At 37.1% G+C, this 24,346-nt stretch overlaps 1 protein-coding gene across 44 annotated transcripts in view; it reads left to right on the top strand.

The window, feature by feature from the left end:
- PTPRD (protein tyrosine phosphatase receptor type D) overlaps nucleotides 1–24,346 on the top strand; it is a 2,083,106-nt gene that overhangs the window by 1,128,914 nt on the left and 929,846 nt on the right. For all 44 annotated transcript variants that reach the window (XM_070248854.1, XM_070248852.1, XM_070248848.1 and 41 more), the window contains one exon: nucleotides 8,747–8,780. The gene's annotated coding sequence lies outside the window, so the exon portion shown is untranslated. The remainder of the gene's footprint in view (nucleotides 1–8,746; nucleotides 8,781–24,346) is intronic.

Raw genomic sequence — 24,346 nt, 5'->3', positions numbered from 1 at the left:
CCTGTGTCTTTAGATACCATCTTGATAATAATGATTCCCAATGTGTATCGCCAGCCCTAACCTCTGCACTGAACTATGGATTTCCACATCCCACTTCCCGCTTGCCATTTGTACTCATGCAACTAAGAAATGCCTCAGCCTAATATGGCTAGAATAGAATCACCACAGCCGATACTCATATAATAAATATCCTAAAACTATGTTCTCCACCAATCTTGCCAAACTCAGTAAATAACACTAAACACTCACTCATTTACCAAAATCCCCAACCAGAAATCATCCTTTATCACTTTCTTTTGCTCACTACCCACATCCAATCCATCAGTAAATTCTGTTAACTCTGTCTCCAAAATGTATCCCAGATTTACCCCGAACTATCCAGGTTTCTCCATCTCCAAATCTACTTTAGTCTAAATCACCATAAGCTCCTGCCTGGAAAGTTTCAAAACTGATCTCTCAGTTTTGACTCCTTCCTCTGCTTTCCATCTTCCAGAGTAGCCATAGGCATGTTTAAAACAAAATCAGATAATGTCACTTTACTGATTAAAACCCTCCAATGACTTCCCATTGCCCTTAGAATATAATCCAAACTTCTTAGCAATGGCCTGCCATGAAGTCTACAATCTGGCCCCCACCTACCTCTCTAACTTTGTCTTTCACCACACATTTCCTGCTTGCTACATTCCAGTTACATCGACCATTTCTTCTGTTGCTTTAATGTGATAAGTTCACACAAGCCCTTATGTGTTCACTATCCTTTTACATAAACATTCTCTCTCTTATCTTACATGGGTGTCTTGTTCTGTGTTGTTCAGGCCTGACCATCCAATCTAAAGTATTCCTCTTCTGAGTCACATCACTGGTTTCATTTTATTCATTTCACTAATTGTCGGAAATTATTTTCTTACTTTATGTGTCTACTTGCGTATAGTCTTTCTCCCCTTCACCCTTCCTTGCTGCAAAGATGTAAGTAGGAAACATGTCCACATGGTTACCGCTGTATCCCAGTGCGTAGAACAGCCCACAGTGCATAATAGATGCTAACAATTTGTTTAATAAATGTTAAAAATGCTTGTTTAATGAATGACTAAGGAAAAAAATAATCAATAAATTGCTCTTTACTCATTTTGACACAGTATTTTGTTATTTGCTTGATATTGTACAATTGTTGATTCATTGGATTTATCAACATGGTGAAAATATTTTCCATAGTGTAAAACATTTAAATAAGGGAGCAAGGAGCACCAGGGTAATCTTTCATGGAAGTACCTGGAGGTGGGTAGAGTGACTAGGAGGGATCTCAAAATCTAAGAGGAAGAATGACAAAAAGAGAGAACAAAAAAGTAAAAATCTGTATTGCCCTTTATATTCTGGAGGCATGACGCATAGCAGATGTTAGTTGAAAATCTAGGAGAACCAAAACTCCCCTTTTTTTTTTTTTTTTCTTTGCCTTGCGACTATCATGGGGGAATGGATTCCTTGGGCTTGGGATTTTCAGTTTTAAAACCAGGACAAGTTGGTCACCCTAGTTAAAACTAAGAACTTTTTTCCTTGCTATTTATGTTTGCAATATCGTTCCTTCTACTTTCCTACCTACTTCTACAAGTAGAAGCCTTTAGAAAACTATAAAATAGCTTTGTTTGTTTTGAAAACATATCTTCAGTGGAACTGGGAGAAGAGCAAGTAGATGCTACTGATGGTGAGGAGAAAATGATTAGGAAGGGTAATACGATCCTGGGGAGTAGAGGAAGGAGAGAGGCAGACTCTGTCATTAACTAGCAATTGAGTTCATTAACATTTTATTGGAGGTCATCAAAAGGATGTGACCTCCGGTTGACCCTTGAGCTGGCCTGAGCAAACAGAGGCAATTTACGCCCTCCTCTGCCCTTGGAATGTACGCTCTGCCCACTGTCCCCACAGTCGGAGTTGGTTCAAGGATGCAGCCTTGAGACAGTAATGTGTAGTTGAGACCATTTGGATAGTGTTTGTGACCGAACCCTGTTAAGGTCACTAGATAAACCTTTAAGATTCTGGCAGGTGAGTGCAGAGATCCACTAGTCTTGCGGCCACCCAAGACAAACCTTGCATGTAAGTTCCTTTGCTTATTAAACCTGCCACCTACCAATCTGGGGCAGTATGACTCTTTCTTGGGTCTCTCTCTCTCTCCATGTAAGGGAGGCAGTTTCAGATTTCATGGGGGGAATTCCCAAGGTTGCAAAACAACACATGGTTATGGTTACTGATATATTTGGATTTATTTATATCATTTTGTTTTGTGCTTTTAATTTACTCAGCTTATTTCTATGCATAATATTTTGCTCTTGTTTTTCTAGTAATCTTTTTCTTTTTTTCTTCTTAATCAATTTGGGTATTATATTTTCTATTTTCCTTCTTTTTGTCTGTGTGGTTACCTTTAAGTTTTAATGCTCATGCCTCACTTAACAAAGTATAAAGCTAATAAATATCTTTACCCTTCTCCTAAATAATATAAGAACTTTTAAGAACGCTTTGATGACAACCTCTCCTACCAGCATTTTATATGTTTTTGATGTCCAGTATTTTCAGTCACTTTGGTTTAATTTATCCCAAAATTGATTATTAATATTGCTATGTTATCAAATTTCTGTACAGTCAGTGGTTTTTTCAGATTTACCTATTAGTATCAATTTTTTACTCACCATTCTTTCTTATATCTCCCTTTCTTTCTGTATTCAATCTCCTGCTTCCTAAATTATATCTTTTAGATTTCCCTCAATAAAAGTATGTGGTAGAAACTAATGTTTTTTTGCCTGAAGATACCTTTTTACGCTTCATTAATAAATTAGCATCTAGGGTGCGGCTCCGTGGCCCAGTGGTTAAGTTGGCGCACTCCACTGCAGCGGCCCAGGGTTCTGATCGTGGGCACGGACATGGCACTGCTCGTCAGGCCACGTTGAGGTGGCATCCCACATCCCACAACTAGAAGGACCTGCAACTAAGATATACAACTGTGTACAGCGGCGGGGGGTTGGGGAGATAAAGTAGAAGAAAAAAAAAAAGAAGATTGGCAACAGTTGTTAGCCCAGGTGCCAATCTTTAACAAAGTAAAAATAAAATAATAAATTAGCATCTAGATAGGTAAAGGTTACTGTAATAACAGTTATTTTTCTCCTAGCACTTTTGAGATATGATTCTTCTGTCTCCCATCTTCTACTACTCGGGTTGAGAAGTTTGCTGTGAACCTAATTTGCCTCTCTTTAAATACTTATTTTGTCTTCTGGATATTTTAAGTTTGTGTTTATATGTTTGTTTGTAGGGTAGATTTAGTTAGACCTATGTTGTTTGAGATACATTTAGCTTCCCAAAGAGAGAGATAGATAAGCAGATGGACAGACATAGATTTATGTAGATGTATAGATACATATCACAATTTATATATGAGATATCACAATTCTTGAATTTTTCAAATATTACTCTTTTAAGACTACTTTGTTCATTCTCCTTCTGGCTCCTATCAGACAAATGTCTAATTTGTCACCTAGATTTTTATGTCTCATATGCTCTCTCTTGCCACTTTTTTTCCATTGTATTTCCGTCAACGTTATGGATAACTTCTTCAGTTCTGTCTTCCTGTTAACTCTTTCTTTAGCTGTGGTTAATGTATCTGTTTACTTAGTTGCAAGGGCTATATTTTTATTCCTAAAATTATAGTTGTACTGATTGAAAACAGTCTTGTTCTTTTGATAACATCTTGTTTCTTTCATATTTTTTCTTTCCATCTTTCATTTTTAATAATTGTAAACAATTATTTCATTGTCTGTGTTTAGTAATTCCATTATCTGAATGTTTTTGTTTTTCTAGTCTCATTCTTTGATCCTTCTCCTGACTCTCACTCACTATGAATGTGAGCTCTTGCTTAGCAGAGCTTTATATTTGTAATCTTTAGGTGTACTTTATTGAGGGCGTGCCCTTTCAGAGAAATTTTAAGATTGAGTGCACAAGGTACCAACCCAGGAATAATTTTTTTTTTTTAAAGATTGGCACCTGAGCTAACAACTGTTGCCAATCTTCTTTTTTTTTTTTTTTTTTTACTGCTTTTTCTCCCCAAATCCCTCCAGTACATAGCTGTATATTTTAGTTGTGGGTCCTTCTAGTTGTGGCATGTGGGACACTGCCTCAGCATGGCCTGATGAGTGGTGCCATGTCCCGACCCAGGATCCGAACCGGTGAAACCCTGGGCCACCAAAGCAGAGCATGCGAACTTAACCACTCAGCCACAGGGCCGGCCCACCAGGAATAATTTTAAGTTAAATACTTTCTATGGAATTTCTCGTCCTTGTCAATAGTATAAATTCAAGCCCAAAACCTATATGAGAGGTTTTTGTGAGAGGCTTTTTAATCTCTTGTCCTTGAAATCCCAAGGCTCTTGGCTGAGATTGATAAATGTCCCAGAAAAAACAAAAGATCAGAGCCTCTGTATCAGTCATTTCCACTTTTTTCTCCAGTTTTGGCTATTGAAGATTTTCTTAACATATTTCTCTCAGTTGTGCGTTTCAAAGAATATTTGTTATATTTTATCTAATTGTCCAAAATGTTTTTGTACTGAGATCATTTGTTGTTGGTTTACAACATCTGATGCATCTTTTTGACTGAAATAGAACTACTTTAATTGGTCTTTTTACTTTAGCTCTGTAAGCAAAGATAAGGAACTCACAGCTAATTATGACTGAAGTAAGAGTTATTTGTATTTCAGCAGAAAAAAAGTAAGACCTAATGTTTAGCCTTTCTTTTTTTTTTCAAAGGAAGGCTATTCTGGGCTTTGGCTCAGGGGCTGTTTATGGAATATATGTAGTGAGGCTTAATCCTGCTAATTCCCTTTCATTCTTGGTGCCTTTTACTATTACCACTCGTCTTCTGCCCCTTCAGTCAAGTCCTGGACTTGCTCATGACCCATACAAGAAATGAGGACTGGAGTTTTGGTAAGAAATGAGGACTGGAGTTTTGGTATGGAGAAACGGAAATGCCGAAAGAAAGAGAAATAGGATGAAATTAGAAAAGAGGAAAAGTTCTCTAACCATCTATGTATGTATCTGTATTTGTGTGTGTGTGTGTGTGTGCACACACGCACGTATGCCAGAGAAATAGAGAGTGAGATTCATATGAAAGTATGTATTATATATGCATGTATGTATTTCTGTGATATTATTGGAACTCAGGAATTTCATTGCTAAAATAATTTCCTATGCCTAGAGTAGATACCTATTTGCATTTGTTTTTCATAATTATTTCTGTAATTGATTCTACAAGTAAATACAGAAATAGCTGGCTTATTCCCACCACCTGCCTAGTACAGATATACAGAGAAGGCAATAATACATATTTAATTTGTTCCTCACTTTATTTTCTAACAAATCATGTGATTACAATATTGGAATGATATCCAACTTAGTCTTTTGTTCCTACATTCAAACACCAGGGTTCTTTTATAGAAAATAGATGCCCTTTATGAGAATTAAATGGTCAAATATAGAGAGGTGGGTGGCTAATTATAAATGTTATTTGAATAAATTTGCATATGAAAGGTTCTCAGAAAACTTCTTTTAAGAGAAAAGTTTTATAGGTGCACGTGCTATCTACAAATCATTCTCTTTGGGGTGACTCCATTCCCACATGTATGCTGGTCTCTCTGGAGTCAAAACCAAAGCTCCAAAGTTTTTGATAAGATTTTCTTCTTTTCTCTCAAGCAATTGGTTATCCCCTTGTACGTTATCTGTTTTACCTGGAAGGACTTCCATATTTTGTGGATGCCATTCTCAAGACTTGATCAAAATACAGAAGAAAAAAGGGAATGGAAAAGAAATTTGGCCAAAAAAGGAAAAGATAGAAAATTTGGATTGATAAAGCTAGTCAATTGGATAGAGGAGCATGTCGGACATTATGGATCGCTGAAAATATTTTGAGGCACTAGAACTAGAGGTTTTGATTGATCCTGTTCTTCAGCAATGCCAATCATGTCAAAGAAAATGTCCATTTAAATGTCCCTAGAACAGATATTGATTAAAACATTCCCTGCTTCACATTTGTTTCTAATGGGATTTTCTTTGTTAAATTGTGGTTGCCTTTGAGTGAAACAGGAGACTGCCATTGGATCATTGTTCTCAGGAAGCCATAGACCCCTGAAGTCCCTCCCAGCTATATGTGCACAGAAGTGCAAGGCATTCAAGGGTGCTTTGTTGTTAGTGCCTTCAAGTCAATTCCAACTCCTAGAGACCCTGTGTCGTGTAGAGGGGAGCCCTGCCAGGTCTTTTTGCACCATCCTCTCATCTTCCGGTGCTCTATCACACAATGCTTCACTGTTATTCATAGGGTTTTTATGGCCAATACAGTGTAACAACTGACAGACAGGTGTGGCTCCCTGACTGGGAAACAAACCCAGGGCCACAGTAGTCAGAGTGCTGAATCTTCACCAGCATACCACCAGGGCTGGCCACTGACAAGACTGCTTACCACTGATGTTTTTCTGTTTCCTCCTCTACCAGTGCTCCCCCCAGCAAATCAGTATGTGAAGTCCATACTCTATTTTATAAGAAAATCAAAGTAATATATAGATGATTGTGAGGTGTTAATAATTATATTAAAACTGAATGATCCATTTTTATTAATATTTCTAGATTGCTCCCATAATGATAGCTCATTACTCTTGTTAAAACACTTTGCGAACTTTGATACTTGTAGCGGAAAGTGTCCACTAATGACCTGGTCGCAGACTCAGACTATGAACACATGTTAAATTACTGAGTATTACTCTACTTTAGAAGCTTCCGTGAATCACAAATTTAAAAAAAAAAAGTTTTATTTGTCTTAATTGTGTGTTAAACCCATGTTCTTCCTACGAGAATGAGTAGGAGTTGGAATGAACACTTAATCCAAGAAGCTAAAGGTTGAAATAGCACATTCTAGGCTTAGATAAAAAGAATCTAAAGAAGTTTTTCCTCTCACCAAATTAAGAAACGCTTTTATTTTCAATATCTAGATTAAAATTTTTACATTTGTTATTTAAAATTTTATTATTCAATTCAATAATACTTACTCAGGACGTTTAATATATTACACAAAAACAGTAAGAAAGTCTTCAATAAAATGGGTGAATAGATAGCCGATTTATAATCATCTAGGAAAAAAAAAAAACCTGATATGAGTAATTGCACAGAATTGTTTGCCAACCTTTTGAAGCCTAAGTGGGATTGTGGGCCCAGAAGGAGAATGAAGGATGAGACGTTGTGAGTATGTAATACACATGCATGCTTCCTATAAGCAGAGTCTGATCTGGCATGGTTATCTAGGCCAGGAGTGCAAAATTACCAACAATGCAAGGATGTCACTTCATTCTCCATAAAAAGATAGAGGCTCTTTTCTAAGATTGTGCTACGATTTCAGTCTTGCTGCTGGGGTGACCATGTTAACGGTTCAAAGCAAATCTGTCGCTGTCCCTCAAAATACTAATTTCAAACTTATGTAGTGCTAATAGAGGGCCAGAAAGTACTGTCACCTTTCCATACAGAATTCAAGCCTGCGAAAAAAAATGTTTTTTAAATCAAAAAAGCAGAAAATGTATTCCCATGTGATGCAAAAAGTCTTAACTTAGCTCAAAAGTCATTTATCAATGGAGGAAATTTTCTTCAACTTCAATTCCTTAATTCATTTTGTCATGAAACTAAAATGTTTCATTGATAATGGATTTACTATTCCTTTAAAATTCAAGCTTAATTAACAGAAACAGCTATACTTTTCTCTTAAAAGATGGCAGATGAACATAAGGAAAAAGCACACAATGTACTATCTCTATATTAAATGCATTTTTCCCTTTAGCTCAAGCAGCATCTTCTGGACATTCCCCATGCCAAAGACAGCAGGAAGTCATCTGAGTAGGCAAAAATAAACAGGGTCATGGCATGAACACCTGTATCTTTAACACAAGATAGAATTTGTTGACTACCGTAATGAAGTACAAAATACACTGGGAACACCTAGAAAAAGAAGAGTAATTCGTTCCTTCTCTGAGTGTCAAGACAAGCTTCACTGAGGACATGTTAATTGAGGCGGCCTTAAAGAATGGGTAGAAAGAATATTGAGGCAGAGAAAAAGGGGTGAACCAAAGCATTGTTCAAAAAAAAGAAAATGTGTTTAAGATGATGTTAGTATAGGGCGCAAAGGAAAATAGTGGGAGATAAACTGGAAAGGTAGAATAAGGATGCACTGGAGAATTATGGGAGAGAATCGTAGGAAGGTACAATAGGGTGAATGACTGAAGGTGCTGAGCGCTATGCTAAATACTTTCATTTTTTTTGTATAGACAATAGAATTTTTGAGCTCAGCAAGGTGATTTCTATGGCATTATCAGAGCTGTGTATTAGGATAAGTATTTCACAATTGTGTTCATGCCAGAACCAAGACTATATTACACAGGAGACTCCATTTCTGCCTACCTTTTAAACTTGAATATAAGAAAATATCAATGCAAAATATAGATATGTCAGTATGTATATAAAAAAGATTTTGAAAAACAACCAGTTATCTAATTTGAACCTAAAATGGTGAGGATGAAACCCTTCAATTTCAAAAAACTAAATGATCGAGATCAAAGTATCCTTATTGCTTATTTAATTTTGGTTCTGTAGACACATTCATAATCTGTGTTGGAAGCCAATTTGAAAGTTTTTCATAGTGTTTATGATTGCAATATCAAAATACTTTTCTGCTGTTTCAGATGATGGTGCCTGTGAATTAACTGAACGACTGTGGTAAGTTGCTTTTTCTCTTTTCAGATCTGCATAGAATGTTTTATTCTTTCTGTGATTCAAAAGGATTTATGTTGCCTATAAAACCTATAAGAACATGAACACTGGGGCTAGCCCGGTGGCGCAGCACTTAAGTTTGCACGTTCGCTTCTCAGTGGCCCGGGGTTCGCCGGTTTGGATCCTGGGTGTGGACATGGCACCGCTTGGCAAAGGCCATGCTGTGGTAGACGTCCCACATATAAAGCAGAGGAAGATGGGCACGGATGTTAGCTCAGGGCCAGGCTTCCTCAGCAAAAAAAGAGGAGGATTGGCAGTAATTAGCTCAGGGCCAATCTTCCTCAAAAAAAAAAAAAACAGTGAACACTGACATGGACTGAAAGCCAGGCATGCCCTAAAGTAGGCTGCATTTTTTCCCTGGGGGTAACCTTTCCCTTTTTCCTTCTGAACTGAGCCAAGACTGAACAAATCAGACAGTCTCCCGTACATGCACACCAGGAGTCTAGGAGAGGCTACTGTTTTCTGAATGTTTTCCATGTCACATGTACCATCTGCTTGCCCAGGGATGACCCTGAGAAAACACCCAAAGGTTCACACCATCAAAAGCAGAACGGCTTGTAAAGAAATAAGTTTTTTTACAAAAACAATAATTTAACATTATATAGAGGTTTGGTAAGAAGCAGCAGATGTTTCCCTCTTTTCTGTCCCCATTTCACGGCAGTGTTAGCAATCACGGCCGTGATGTACGCACAGGCTGATTTTCATTTTTCCAGTTTCATAGCTGATTAAATTCGACTTTGTTGTAGTTGAATTATCATATTGGAAAGCAGACATTGAAAGAGAGTTTTCTTTTCTGTCTTTGTTATGAATATGTTGTGGCTCATTTTAGGGGCTTCTACTGGGTAATATTCTGTGAGGGAGAAGGAAATATGGTATTAAATATTGTAAAAAATGTTAATGATGACAATAAAATATATGCTGCAATAGTTTGCCCTTGAAAAAAGAAAGAGCTTTCCTCTGGCAATCCATCAGGCCTTTTAGGATCTTTTGTTTCTTCAAGAAAAACTAAGAATCTACTTTTCAACCAGATACTGTCAAGAAAGACGTTTGTTTTCATAGTCTTCACTTAATCAAACCTCAATCAGTTAGAAAAGTAATAGCTTGCTGTTAGTTACTGTTTTGGTAGTTGCAAGGTATATTTTATAGTGTTTGTATTGTTAGTGAAACACTCAACACTTACTGGCACAAATCTATTATTCTTATAAGAAGAGAAAGAGGAAAAATAATTTCTCTATCTCAACTTAAAAACGCCTTGGATTATTATGATTACTCACTGAAAACTAAGATAAGTGGGTATAGTCTGAATCCATCTAATTCATCTCTGGAGAAGTTGGTATCCTTTTATCTCTGTCTTGGAAGAACAAACCTAACATATTTGTATATTTTTACAGTACTGGGAAATTGGTGTTTTCGTGGATACTCTTCACATTGTCAGACTAGTAAGAAAAAGACTTTGCATCAGGTTGTTACTCATTTTACTTCCGTGAGGTTTTTCCAGTTTAGAATAGATCAAGAGAAAGTGTCACTATTTTTGTTTATTCAACTCCAATAAAGAAAAGATTATGAAAGAGTAACTTTGTATAGCATCCTGCTCCTACCCATAGACTAAACTGCATGGTAAAATAAGAGATGGCCAGAGTGAGAGATGGTTGGAAGGAGAATAATGAAAAGTTTGGAAGTGTAAGAAAAATTTACAAAAAGTTTGGATAAGAAAGAGGAATGGGTAGCTGGATGGGATGCTGTATAGGATGTTACTTAAGGAAGAGCAAATATTGGGGAAAAAAATTTGTGAGTCTTACTGTGTATTACATAGTGATTCTCAAACATTAACTTGCCTATCAATCACCTGGACTATCTTGTTAAGATGCAGACTTTAATTCATTGGGTCTATAGTAAGTCTCAAGAATCTGCATTTCTATAGCTCCCAGGTGATGCCAAAGCTGCTGGTCCAAGAACCACGCTGTGAATAGCAAGATATTACATAAATTATTCTCTCCTTTTGACTCTTATTTGAAGAATTGCGGTCAAGACATTACTTTTCAAGCATTTGATTTGGATTGGATTTTTAGTGTTCTTATTTCACTGTGTAAAGATCAATCTTAAGATTACAGAAAAAATGCCCAGTTTCAGTTCAGCCACACACAAAAAGAACTGAGTCTTGCTAGCTCCCAGGGTCTACTTTCCCTTTCATTAACTGGTTAATCTATGGTAAACTGTGAAAGATCAAAGAAAGTCAATCTGTCTGAGTCAAAAAATTCTCAAGTGAATGAGATGTAAGACTTTGCAAAAAATAAATGTATTTTTCTAATATTGCAATCTATTCAATAGCAGTCATATCATCACCTTGAAATGGTCAACTTATAAAAAGCAACAGTGGATGTGGTGGTTAGAGAGTTCTAACTATAATATAACTAGACATGATCATCATTGCTATGCTTGCAAGTGCTTGACTTTTTCCTCGTAAATGTAGTAAAATGTCATTGGTTTTGTATCATGTTTCTATTTACATTATGAATGTTCTCTAGTCTAATTGTTAAGCTTATTCACATTCCAGGGAGATTATCAAGAAGACAGAATAGAAGTCAGACCAGGCATGGTGGGTCAGTAACCATGAATAATAAAGCCAAGAGGGTAGTCCAGTGATGTAAGGAAATTTGAAGGGCTTTCCAGAAACTGGATTCCCATAAGAACCTGGAAAAAGCCTTGAAAGTAGAAGCCTAAAATCAATCTGAAGTTTTCTGCTCAACCTCTTTCCTCTAGATGAGTGTTTCTTTATCCAAACTGCATGTCAGAATCACCTGGGGAGTTGGGAAAAAAATAGTTAATGCCTGGGCTGCACCCAGACCAATTAACTCAGTCTGTCCCTCAGGGTGGAGCCTGGTATCCAAAGACTGATGCTCCTGCTTCCTGGTGATTCCATGGTGAACTGAGGTGAGAACCAGTGCCCTACATTAGGGCCTGAAATTTGCATTTTTGACAAGCTCCCAAGTAATGTTGATTTTGCTGCCCCATGGACCACATTTTAAGAATCAAGATTCTACCAGTCCTTTTAAGTTTTTCCTCAAGTTCTGGAAGGGTCAGTGTCACTTGGAAGTAGTTATCTTCTCTCTAAGGAAGAGAAGAAAGGAGAGAAGAGAGACCCAAATGGCACATGGTAGGGACCCTGAGTAGAATACTCAAATCCCCATGACTGGATTTGAAGGGCAATGGAAAAATCTCTGTACTCCAAAATATCTCATCTAATTAAATCGCATAGTACCTGAACTTACACTAATTAAAACTCATTTGATTTCAGTACTTTCCAAGCCTGACTATGCAAACATTATCTGATGCGGGTTGGCAAGCCGAGGAGTCGAAAGAAAGATTTCTTGGACTCTCAAGGTCTGGCAGTAATGCTCTTTTATTTAGAGCATAGTGTGGAATAGCATGGGGACAGGACCCATGGGCAGTCAGAGCTGCTGCAAACATGGGTTGAACATAGGACGAACTTTAAGGCATAGGTATGTGAGTTATCTCTTTACAAGACAAAGGAAAGAATACGTAAAAAGTCATTAAAATGGTATCAGTGTAGGTGGGGTCTGGTTATTGGGTGGTCCTATAACTTTAGATAAGAATCAGACCAGATTAAGTCAGGATGTCCTATGCTTCCCAGAGGATGTTGGTGGTGGGGGGAGTCAGCTACATGAGGTTACCAGGCAAGCACAATAAAACTTAAGTCTTTGCCGTCCCCATTAAGAGTTTCTAGAGATAAGGTCATCCCCCTTTCCTCCTGGTGCAGAGAGGGAGACACCCACACAGATGGAGACTTCCTTCACAAGTGCAATTGTCTCTCATCAAACGGCAAGCAAATTCCACTCCTCAGAGCCTCCTTCCCTTCTGCAGTTTTTAAAAGTAAGCAGCCTAAAATAATCCTCATCATTATCCTTTGGTACAATTGTTAAAAATACAGAGGATAGATGGAAGGGGTGGATTGTGCAGGAAACTGAACTTTACCAATCATTCCAGATGATTCTAATCAAAAATGGAGTTTGACAGCCATTGTTTTAGACCACACACTGTTACCATCCAAGGAGGAAGTCATCTGCCCACCGAAAGACATGCCAATAGCAGAGAGGCAAGGTGGTAGGAGAGAAAGGGTTTTATTACAGCTTGCTAACAAGGGGGAAGATGGCTGACTAATGTCCGAAAGAATCATCTTACAGAACAAAGACTATAGGCCAGTTATATAGGGGGCTGGTCTCTGGGTGGGACAGACATCTAGTCTACAGGGAGGACAGACATCTGGTCTTAGTTCCTGTTAATCTTTTGTTTTCCTGGATATGCATCAGAGACCAGAGCAATGACCTATACCCAGATCTTTCTGTTGTCATTGATGATGGCTATCAGCATAGACTCTCTGCCCAGGGGTCATCACATTCCTAAAGAACTCAAAAAAACAAAGTTATCAACTTATAGCAGCTGAGAGGGGCCATAAAACCTACAGAACATGTATGTCTCCTGGAGGGTGCATATCCAGCTGGGTTAATCAGAGGTCATTCAAAGTTACAATGTGGTTTCTTTTCTATACTATGGCTTCCTTTATGTCAACCTTGTTCTGAGCCAGTATCAACACTACCTTCTTTTGATATGTATAAATATTCCTCTTCTTTAAGTTAACATTCATATATACTATTCCATGTATCAACAGAGCTCAATGTAACAGCAAATAGTAATAATAGCTAACAGTTATCTGGTGCTTATTATTTGTCAGACACTGTTCTGAGTGTTTTATGTGCACTAAAACAATCCTAGATAGTATGTGCTATTGTTATCCTCTTAACATATAAGGAAACTGGGGCACAGAAATATTAAATTGCCCAAGCTCACATAGCTGGTAACTGGCAGAACTGGGATTCAAACCCAGGCCTTCTGACCACACAGCCCTGCTCTGCCAAACTACCAATCAATTGTCAATTGATTCATGTTTTCAACAAATATTTCTGGAGAAACTTTTATACACAAGGTGTTAGGAATAGAATAGTAAGCCCAACAAAATCTCTGCCTTTATGAAGATTTTTTTTCTCATCAGAGACATAGACTCTTATTTTTAGAATAGCCAGAATGTTTAAAAAGACCTTAGAATTTGTGACGAGAGGACATGGGATTCGAATACGACCATTCCATTTGCTTTCTGAGTGATCTTGGCAAATCTCTTTACCTCTTTAGCAATCTAACGAAATAATGTAAAGATATATCTAAATGTGTTATTTTTATTACTTTACATCATCATTGACTATAATGAAAGAAGTTTTTTGTGTATGTATGGCTTTAAAAACATAACTGAAAATGATTGATTTTCCCCATGGCAGCAGATACTAAAGGAATCGTGAAAGCTAGATTTGAGAAAGGCATTGGTGGCAATGTTAGTGGTGTTGGTCTTGGCGTTGGTGTTGGTAGTGGTGATGATTTTCATAATGGTGGTGATGGGGATGGTTGACATTGTGAAATTGATGGTAACGACTACCACTCATTAAGCACTTATTATGGCTCAGGCATTGTGCTAAGTGTTTTTTACGTTATTTTATTTAATCCATTCCACAGCCCTGTGGGGTAGTGCAATTATTGCCCATAATGTAAAGCTAGAAAATGTGAGTTTTAGAAAGCTTAAACAACTCAGTCAAGTCACATAGTTAAATAAGTAATGGAGCTTAGATTTGACCCAAAGTCTATCAATTATCTATTTTTGTGTAAGTAAGTACCCCAAATCTTGGTGGCTTAAAATAATTGTTATTCCTTATGATTCTATAGGTTGACTGGGCAGTTATTCTGTTCCACCTGAGATTGGCTAGAGTCACTTATGTGGCTGTATTCACTTAGGCGCTTAACTGGAAGTCTCAGTTCTCTATGTGGCCTGTCTGCATACATGGTGAGTTATCATCTTCCAGAGGCTCTCCACATGACCTTTCTTTCTAGCAGAATAACTTAGACTTTCACATAGCCTGCAGCTCAGTTCCAAGGAGTGTTCACCTCGTGTTCAAGTGTTCAAGTGCCTCACCTTATATCATGCTTCCTAAAGCCCCATTTTTCAAAATAAAATCAAATGGCCAAGCCCCGAGTCAACTAAGAAGGAACCAAACAAGGACAAGAATACCTGGAGGCGTGGTTCAGTCTCCCATACCAGATGTGGCTGACTCCAAGACCCACTGTGCTTTTAATTACTATAATATGTTCCCTCCCTGGAGATATTGAAAGTGAACACGGGAAGAAAACAGACTGTAGTATTGTTGAAAGGACACTATAGACAGACTTGACCTGGGCTTATTGCAACAACGGTGAGCAGATCTAAGTATTTAAGATGAAATTTATCAGAGAAAATTCAGTATTGGAGTGAACGGAAAGGTTCAAAATTCAAGAATTAAGAGCATTTGAAAGGATCTCTCTATAGTCTGATTACCAAACAAAATCAAGGTGTAGTTGGCAAAATTATGAATATTACGACATAGATTTCCTCTCTTTTACTAAGGGAGGATCCCATTTTCACAAGTACATATCTGCGTGCAGGTGAACAACAGGAGGGACGATAATAATATTGTGTCTATTTCGATTGCCAAATTGGGTCTCAGATGAATCCTCAAGGCTGGTTCCAAAAGCATGCAGAGAAGATCTCGATCTGAAAGATTCAGAAGGCAAAAGACTCCTGCTCTTACCAATGGCCCATCTACAACATAGAGAAACCTCTTAACATGAGCTTATGAATAACTTTGGATTTTGAAGAGGCTTGTATCCCGATAGGCCTGTCAGAATGAGTGAGTTAGAAAACAGACATCCCACTTATCCAGAACTTTGTCATTGTGGTCATCAATTTTCCCAGCGTATTGTACCACAACACCCTTACGCAGGGCCAAGGAGAATCTTGATTGTACAGCAAGACCATAATAACACAGAGTTTTGCCTCGCTGCTTTTCAGGCTATATTTTTTTTTTCAAGAGCTCTACAGAGAACATCTGTTTCTAGGACTATAAATTTGGTGCTTTTTACCAGCTCTAAATTTTCTCTATTGCTTAAGAGTGGTAGAGATCAACAGCTTCCTCCCATCATTTAGGGACTAACAATGTAGAAAATTGAGTGAACTCAGTATGATCACCACTCAAGGGCTCTCCCTGTGAACCAAAATCTTTAAATTTTGAAATAACTTCCAAATAAGAAGGCAGAAAGGAACAAAAAGGTGTGTGAGAAAACATGTTTTGCTTCTTTCGGCAGAGAATGGAAGTGGAGTAGCATTCCCCTCTGTCATGAGTGGAAGCAGAATTCATTTCCCATGTTCTTCCGGGGAGTTCTATTTTACTAGTCAATAAAAACTGAATCCATATTGCTACAGATGGAAGAGAGCTAATTTCCTAATATATCAAATAGGGATTTCTAAGTTGTCCCAACAAAATAATTGGGTGCATGTACAAACGAGGATTCACATGGGCAGAATTCAAATTTTGTGTATGCAAAACAGATAATTGTGCAATCAAATAGGTATCTTTGATTAAAATCATTGTATATGCAAATTCATCACTTGCTGAAGCAGTCGTCTTTTGGCACATGCATACATAATTTGCGGTTTCTAATTTAAGGTGGTTTCATGGCAGAAATAGTCTTACCTATTGGATCTTAGGTTTTGCATATTAGCCAAATACCATTTTTTCATTTTTTTATTTTCAGTGATCATATTACTATTGTTTTAAAGATGAAATTTCTCCTTGTAACAGTAACATTTTTAACATTTCTGAAAATTAGATGGATTTTAAAAGCAGTTAGTACATTAGTCTCTCATTTATCCTTAAAGTAACTCTTAATGGGCATATTACAATAAAGAACGTCTTATAATGAAGTTATTAGGTTAAATGCCATCTTTCAATCTTATTATAAATTTCATTTTGTTATCAAAAACAATAACAACACACACTTACATTTATTTATTATGTGTCGAGCTCCTGCTCTTCACAACCAGCCTGTGAGGCAGATTTACCGTATTTCATAGATAGGGAAACTGTGGCATAAGTCATGTGACTCCCTCAGGTTCACACAGCAACCACATGGCGAAGCTAGGAAATTCAGAGCTTGGTTAGATGGGCTGCTGTCCTCCTTAGAATCAGCACTAACTGCTTCAGTCGCTCCGTTAAGGCAGCTGTGACAGAGCTATAATGAGACCTACTTGGGTAGGAATGACCTCCTCTTTCTTTTCCCTCTTTTATCTTTCTTAAGGAAAAAATATATGAAAAATAAAAACTCAGAACTTTTCCCTTTTGCTTTTCTCTCACTCTCTTGCTTATCTTTTATCTGTTTTCCGAAGACTCAGACAGTAGCAAACTGGTTAGAGCCTCGAGAACCTGGAGGATGGACTCTATGATTGACTGGCAGCGGGCTAGTTTTCAGGGAGCTCAGGAATTTGTTTTCTTATACCTCTTGATAACCATGTTAAAAGCAAAAAGCTAAGGACCACTGTATTCCATTTTCATATGGTCTTTGTTCAAAACCCTCCAATGGCCCTTTGATCATACTCAGAATGAAAGCCCAAGTCCTTACGATGGCCTTGAAGGTTGTCTGTGATCTAGCCTCCTCTCTGACCTCATTTTCTACCTTCTTCCCCGTCCGTCATTTGTTCAAGCCAATCCTACTTCCCCACTCTCCCTGGAATCTGCTAAGCAATCTCATGCCTGAGGTCTTTTGCTTTTGCTCTCTCTACCTGGAATGCTATTCCAGTATAACAGCCTGTGGCTTCCCCATGTGACCATCAAGTCTCTGCTTAAATGTCATCTTATCACAGTGCTCTTTCTCTCATCTCTGCCTCTTCTTATCCCACTTAATCTATTTTCTTTTGCCTCCAGAGCACTTACCTGCCATAACTATTACAAATTTGTTTATTTGTCCAACTTTTCCTGCTATAATCTATAGAAGTTATAAGGAGGCAGTGACTTTGAATGGAATGTTCCCTTCTGTATCCCCAACCCCTGGCACAGAATAAATGCTTGGTGACTAATTGTTATAGGAATGCATGAACAATCAAATGAAGGAAACAAAGAAATAAATGAATATTCTAGGTTTCTTGTCCAAGGATTCCCTACTTAGCTGTTGTTAGAATGATTGCATTTTAGGTACATTACAAAATGATTTTCTTTACAGTATTGATACAGATAAAGGTATATTAAAGCGTTTGTCGCTGGTTACTAAATGTCATGTTACATAGAACTGAAAGTTACTACAATTAAAGATAAATTATTGGAAAATATGATGAGTTTTATTATTTTAGGGAACACAATAAAAGCAATAGCTACCCATTATACTGCTTACTATGTATCATCTTTATTTTACCATATTTACATATATTATACAATTTAATCCTCACAACAGCATTATAATAGAAGTATTATTATATCCATTTCATAAATGAGAAAACTGAGGCACAGCAAGCTTAAGTTATTTGCCCAAAGTCACAGAAAATCCTGTAGACTCACATTACAAACTTAAAAAATATATATTTTTTCATACTGTTATTTATTGTTCAATACTAACTCTCCCTAATGATCCAGATTAAGGTTCCCACTTTGAAATATTTTTTTCCACAAGAGTGGCAATCTTATTGCATCCCTTTATACTCATTATCTCAGAAAGCTTGCTTTTAATTTATTCTTTCTTGAGTGTTTCAGAAATTATCTTGGAGAAATTAACAAATGCATTAGTGTACACTTGCTGCACACTTTCCTGCACTAATACCTATAATTACAGGAATAAAATGTTTTCATTTTCTTTCCCTGGCAGCTTTAGCCAGGCATATTTAAGACTTTCCTGTTAAAACGCATTTTTTGAATCATGTTTCTTCGTAAATCCGTAAATGAGAATAAGCCTGTGATTGAAAACTAGTTTTGCAATGGAGCCTTGAAATCATTTACTATTGCCTTTCTTTAATATCTGATTGATGCTTAAAACTAAGGTAACTATATGACCTAGTTTACTTGGAGAGTCTCATTCATGTCTGTTTCCCATCGTAATTATTAATAAACATAGATAGATTATTAATAATAGCACTATAAACATTGCTTTCAAAAGTGTCTCAAAAGTGTTCAGCATGGACAATACATTTTATAATAACCTATTTAAAGCACATATGCGATATTTACAGAAAGTCTTTACCCTCGATGTAAAAGGAAAGATTTAATGTCTTTAATAATTTTATTTTAATTTCAAAAGGAATCGGTTAATCAAAATCTGGAGAGGGGAAAAATGCATGCTCACCAAAATGAGACACACTAGGCCTAAACTCTTCATCTCCTTGCTTAACAGAAATTCTCTCAACAGATCTGATAAACCAACTCGAATTATTAAAAGAATTAATTTTTGCTAGAAAAGGTAAAACATTTACTTTATTACTCTAGATCTTTGCTAAATTTCACATAAACACGTATTGAAAGAATTAGAGAAGCAGTAGCTGAAATATTGTGTTCCATTTACTGTTCCACCAAATTCGTTCAAATGTAAACCTGGTCCTTGTCCATGCTGGCTAGCACAAAGAAAAGAAGAAGCTCCCAGTCTTCCTCAGCACCTGCGCTCACACGCAGTCCTCAGTGCCTCCTGGCATTGGACAAGCACACAGCCACAGCATCTTCTGCTATTGCTCAGTTTAGTTCTGTTGAGACACACATTCCTGGAGGACCAGCCTGTAGATTTTAAAACTACTCACCACCATCCTCTGTGAAGGCTCCAATAAGGCTATTGCAACTACCATTCATTTTCCCCACACTTGCCCTCACTCCTCAGTCTGTTTTAATTGCTGGAGTCTTTTCTACTAAAGTATCCTGCTAGGTATGCCATCTCAGAAGATTCAGAGACCTTACTTCAGTGGCACACCTCTGGTTCAATGCGAGGCAGATTGGCAGGTAAACAGCACTGGGTGATGAATCCCATGTGGTGCCTGCCAGAGACTCATAGACTTCAGACCAGTCACTTAGACAGAATTAAACAAATCTAGAAGGTGCCTGGCAGTGCAAATAGACACGGGAAGTTATCTTTGTAGCTGAGCCTACAAACTAGGGCCCGTGTAAGTCTTTTCCATCTAAGTTTAGGGCAGACAAGTACTTGCCTCTTTTTTAACCTGAAAGTCTAAATTTTTTCCTGAGATAAGTCTTTTCTTATAACAGGAAGAAGGCTATATTGGGCTTATGAAATCTTTCAAGACAGCTCTCTTAAAAACTAATGGATATATATGCAAATGAGGCCCCCAGTGGGTGGTCATAATTGTTTTATGAGACAGCATATTTTAAAAGACATGGGGGGCTGGCCCGGTGGTTGGGTTCCAGCACTCCTCTTCAGCAGCCCAGGGTTCGCCAGTTCAGATCCTGGGCACGGACCCACACACCGCTCATCAGGTCATGCTGTGGTGGTATCCCACATAGAAGAGCTAGAACAACCTCCAACTAGGACATACAACAATGTACTGGGACTTTGGGGAGAAAAAAACAAGGAAGATTGGCAACAAATGTTAACTCAGGGCCAATCTTGCTCAAAAAAAAAATACATGGTACTGAAATCATAGGTTCGAGTTGCACCTCTGTTACTTACTTTCTGTTTATCTCTAGATAATTCACTTTAATTACTGGGTGTTGTCTCCAAATGCAAATGGAAATCAAAAGTGACATTCACTCCAAAGTTGTGTAGATTAAATGAGTTAATGTAAATAAAATGCGTATAAACGTATCTGGCTTAAGGACTGGTCCCTCACCCAGCATACTGGGAATAATCACTCTCCTTGGCCATATTCACTTTCACTAAATTTTGTCAGGTCTAGGCATGCACACCCACACACGTGCACACACACATAGAGCCATGCTACAGAGTAGCTAGAAGCTCTGTGGGATGAAATACGTGTACACTGAAAGAACCGGTAACCTTGTTTCACACACTTTCCTGAACAATACGTGTGGAGGGATTGGTTTGCTGTGATTACTGACCCAGGGTAGGCTTAAAGCAGAGGCAGGATCTGCAAAGCATTTTGAGCTCCTTGTGTAAGACTGTCTAGAACTTCACTCTCCTCTCATTTATCTTACTCTCTGGGACTATGTCTGAAGGCTGTTGATCAAAAGGAGAAAAAAAATCTATATCCTGGGGGGAAAATTGTGCACAATAAATATTTAACTGAAACCTCTGGCTGTCTTCACAGTGCTTGTGAGTACAAGTGAAAACGCCAAACAATTTTAAAGACTTTCGGACATGGGGATGCTTGTTACATGAAGACAGAACATACGGATTCATTATTCTTTTTTATGTCGATATTATGTCTGCATTATGGCATTCTGTTGGAAGACCTGTGTTTGTTCAACCTGTGAAATAACTTGCGCCAGGAAATAAAATTCCTGTCACCCAGATAGCATGGAGAGAAAAAAATGTAAATACTTCAAAGTTTGAAATACTGCGTATAGAAAAATGATGTATTGAATGCATGTATGTTCAATAAATTGTAACGGATACTATGAGCAGCTTTGAAAACTATTTGAGTGTCTCAGGATGTGGAATTGTTTCAGAGGGACTTTATTTTTTAAGGTCACATCCAATGTGGAACCTTTTTTCAACAGCCATCAAATAGAAACACCACTGGACATCTGAAAGAAAATAATGAAGCATGAAAGAATTAGTGATGTGAAAATTCATTATACTGGAAAGTCCCAATAGCAGTATTTAGGGATCAAGGAGTTCATTTTATTGTACAGTTTGGCAAACAACCCACACCTACAATTTACAAGAAATAGTAACAACCAGGGTGAAAAAGCAATCAATTTTAAAATGTCAAGGAATCTACTTACTTAATTTCTAGGAGTTAGCTTAATTAGAAATGTTGTTACAAGTGCCAAGACCCTGGAAGAAACATATTTTACAAGTTAAATGGAAATGTGGTGGATTCCTACTGCAAGAAGTCAAAGACTTGGCTTCAACATACCAGGTGATCAGTGTTAGAGTCATACACAGATTATGTTTCTACATTGACTAAGCCCTTTGGATGGAGCTGTTTGACCCACAGAAATCCTGGTCTTTTGCTCAAATGTCATTTTCCAACATAAAACTTTTCATACTCAAAATAAATGGGACACAAAATTGTACAATAAGCAGCACGGGAAATTGAAAATCCGGATCAACCATGTTGAATAGCACAGCCTCAATTTTCTGGCCAAAGTCTTCCCGTAGCTTAAGCTTTAGAAGAAAAAAGTTTTCCATATTGAGTTCTTCCTAGTATTCAGGCCTGAAATTTGGTCTGCTTGTCCACTTTTTGGAATTTTCTCAGTATCTATTGTAATGAGGTTTCTGAGCTCATTACTGAATACTGAAGAATGTGTATTCTGCACATTATGTTCTGTGTATAATATGATGTTTCATTGGGGCCTGGCTTTCTTTTTTCCTCCCCAAGCCTGTGAGTAAAATGTTATACTGCTTCATAATGAGAGACCGAAGTGGTTCTCTTTTAGTCTTACAGGCCTATTAAAGGCTTTTGAACATGACTCTATTAATTTTTCTTCCTTTTAACACTAAATTCATTTTCAAGACATAGACTGTTCCATTTCATATCTTAAAGCTCTTTAGTGTTTAGGAAAAGTCTCTTTATTAAATTCCAATTTTGGTAGAATATCAGTAATTAAATACTTACTGTCAAATTTCTTTTAGGTTGAGTTAATGGGTTTGGGCTCATAGGTGAACCTTACTTCATAGTTCTAAACATTATTTAATACAATCAATACATTTCATGGAGTAATTGCATGCATATCACAATTTAAAAGATAATTTGATTAATGGAGGAAGGTTTGAATTTTTATAGTCACAGATGAAGTTGTCTATATCTTAAGTCAGATTTTATAGCAGAAGGAAACTGAGGCAGCTCAAAGGTTAGTGAATGCCCCTGCAAGAGCGGTTATCCAGCCATTTGATTTCTGGGAAGAGAACAATTTTACATATCTTATACATATAGATAAAAGTAGAAAAACAATTTTGAATGTAGACTTTTTTTCAAGACTATGCACTGAATTGAGATTATTCAAAGGTTTTCAGTAATGAAATATGTAATATAATCAAGAGGAATTACAGTATGATAAAATGTTAAGATCTAATAATGATAAGATCTTCTTTGAATAATTTCTCCTTCCTTGTGCATTACAGTATGAAAATGATTTAATACCACTTCCTTTACAAGAGAATCTCTTCTCAATCTTCACAGGCAGCATTTTATTTTTATTGTGGTAAAATATACATAACATGAAATTTGCCATTTTAACCATTTTGAATTATGCACTTCAGTGGCATTAAGTACATTCACATTGTTGTGCAACCATAGTCACTGTGCATATCCAGAACATTTGCATGATCCCAAACTGAATTCCATGAACGTTAAACAGTGGCTCCCCATTATCCCCTCCCCCAACCCCTACTAGGCAACATTCTGTCTTCTGTCTCCATGAATTTGACTATTCTAGGTATCTCATGTAAGGGGAATCATAGAATATGTGTCCCTTGGTGTCTGACTTATTCCACCTTCCATAACGTCTGGAATATTCCTCTATATTGTAATGTGTATCAGAATTTCATTCCTTTTTAAGGCCAAATAATATTTCACATTCACATTTTGTTTATCCATTCATCCATTGATGGACATTTGGGTTCTTTCCACCTCTTGACTATTGTGAATATTGCTGCTACAAGTATTGATGCACCATACATTTTAATTTTATTATGTATGAAGGATATAACGGACTTTTGATATTGAACAAAATGCTTATTTAAGTTTTATTTGAAACACATACACACACAAAATACAGAGTTGAGTTTATTCATAGGCCTATATTTAACTTGTGCTATTATCTTTTTAAATAATAATTGAGAGCATGACTAAATATTTCTGTATATGATACTTTTGCTCATGATATCCATTTCTTCAATAGCATTTTTTCTATCAAGACATTAAATTTTCTTTGATGTCTCCTCTATCATTGTTTTTTTTTTGATAGCCAGTCATCATATCCATAACACTTCTTTTTTTCTTGGTTAGTCTTAAGACAATGAGAGCATTTAGAAAGCTTGGAAGATGAGAATGATGATGCTCAGGACCATACCAAATATTATACGAAAATTTCTGCAGGTGGGTCTCTCCCAAGCTTGAGTATTGTTTTTCTTTTTGTACAGATTACTTTAAAAGAGCTTAGGTAAATTTGGCCATACTATCAATAGTCAATGACTGTCCTCTAGTTTCTGTGCTTTGACGTTCTTATTCCGGGAGGAATAAATCTAAACTCTCTCTTGTATTAAAGCCTTCTAAGATTTGATCTAAATTAAACAGTTCATCATTATTTCCTTTCACTTATCTTATTACCCTCATTTAGTCAGCATTCTCTGGAGAAGGATAACCAATAGGAAATATATATATGTGTGTGCATATGGACATTTATTCTAGGGGCCGGCTCCGTGGCCGAGTGGTTAAGTTGGCGCGCTCTGCTGTGGCGGCCCAGGGTTCG

The sequence above is a fragment of the Equus caballus genome, chromosome 23 (genome assembly GCF_041296265.1).
Source record: "Equus caballus isolate H_3958 breed thoroughbred chromosome 23, TB-T2T, whole genome shotgun sequence".
Lineage (NCBI taxonomy): Eukaryota > Metazoa > Chordata > Mammalia > Perissodactyla > Equidae > Equus > Equus caballus.
Note: the sequence above shows the minus strand (reverse complement) of the source record. Positions and strands in the feature narration are given on the sequence as shown.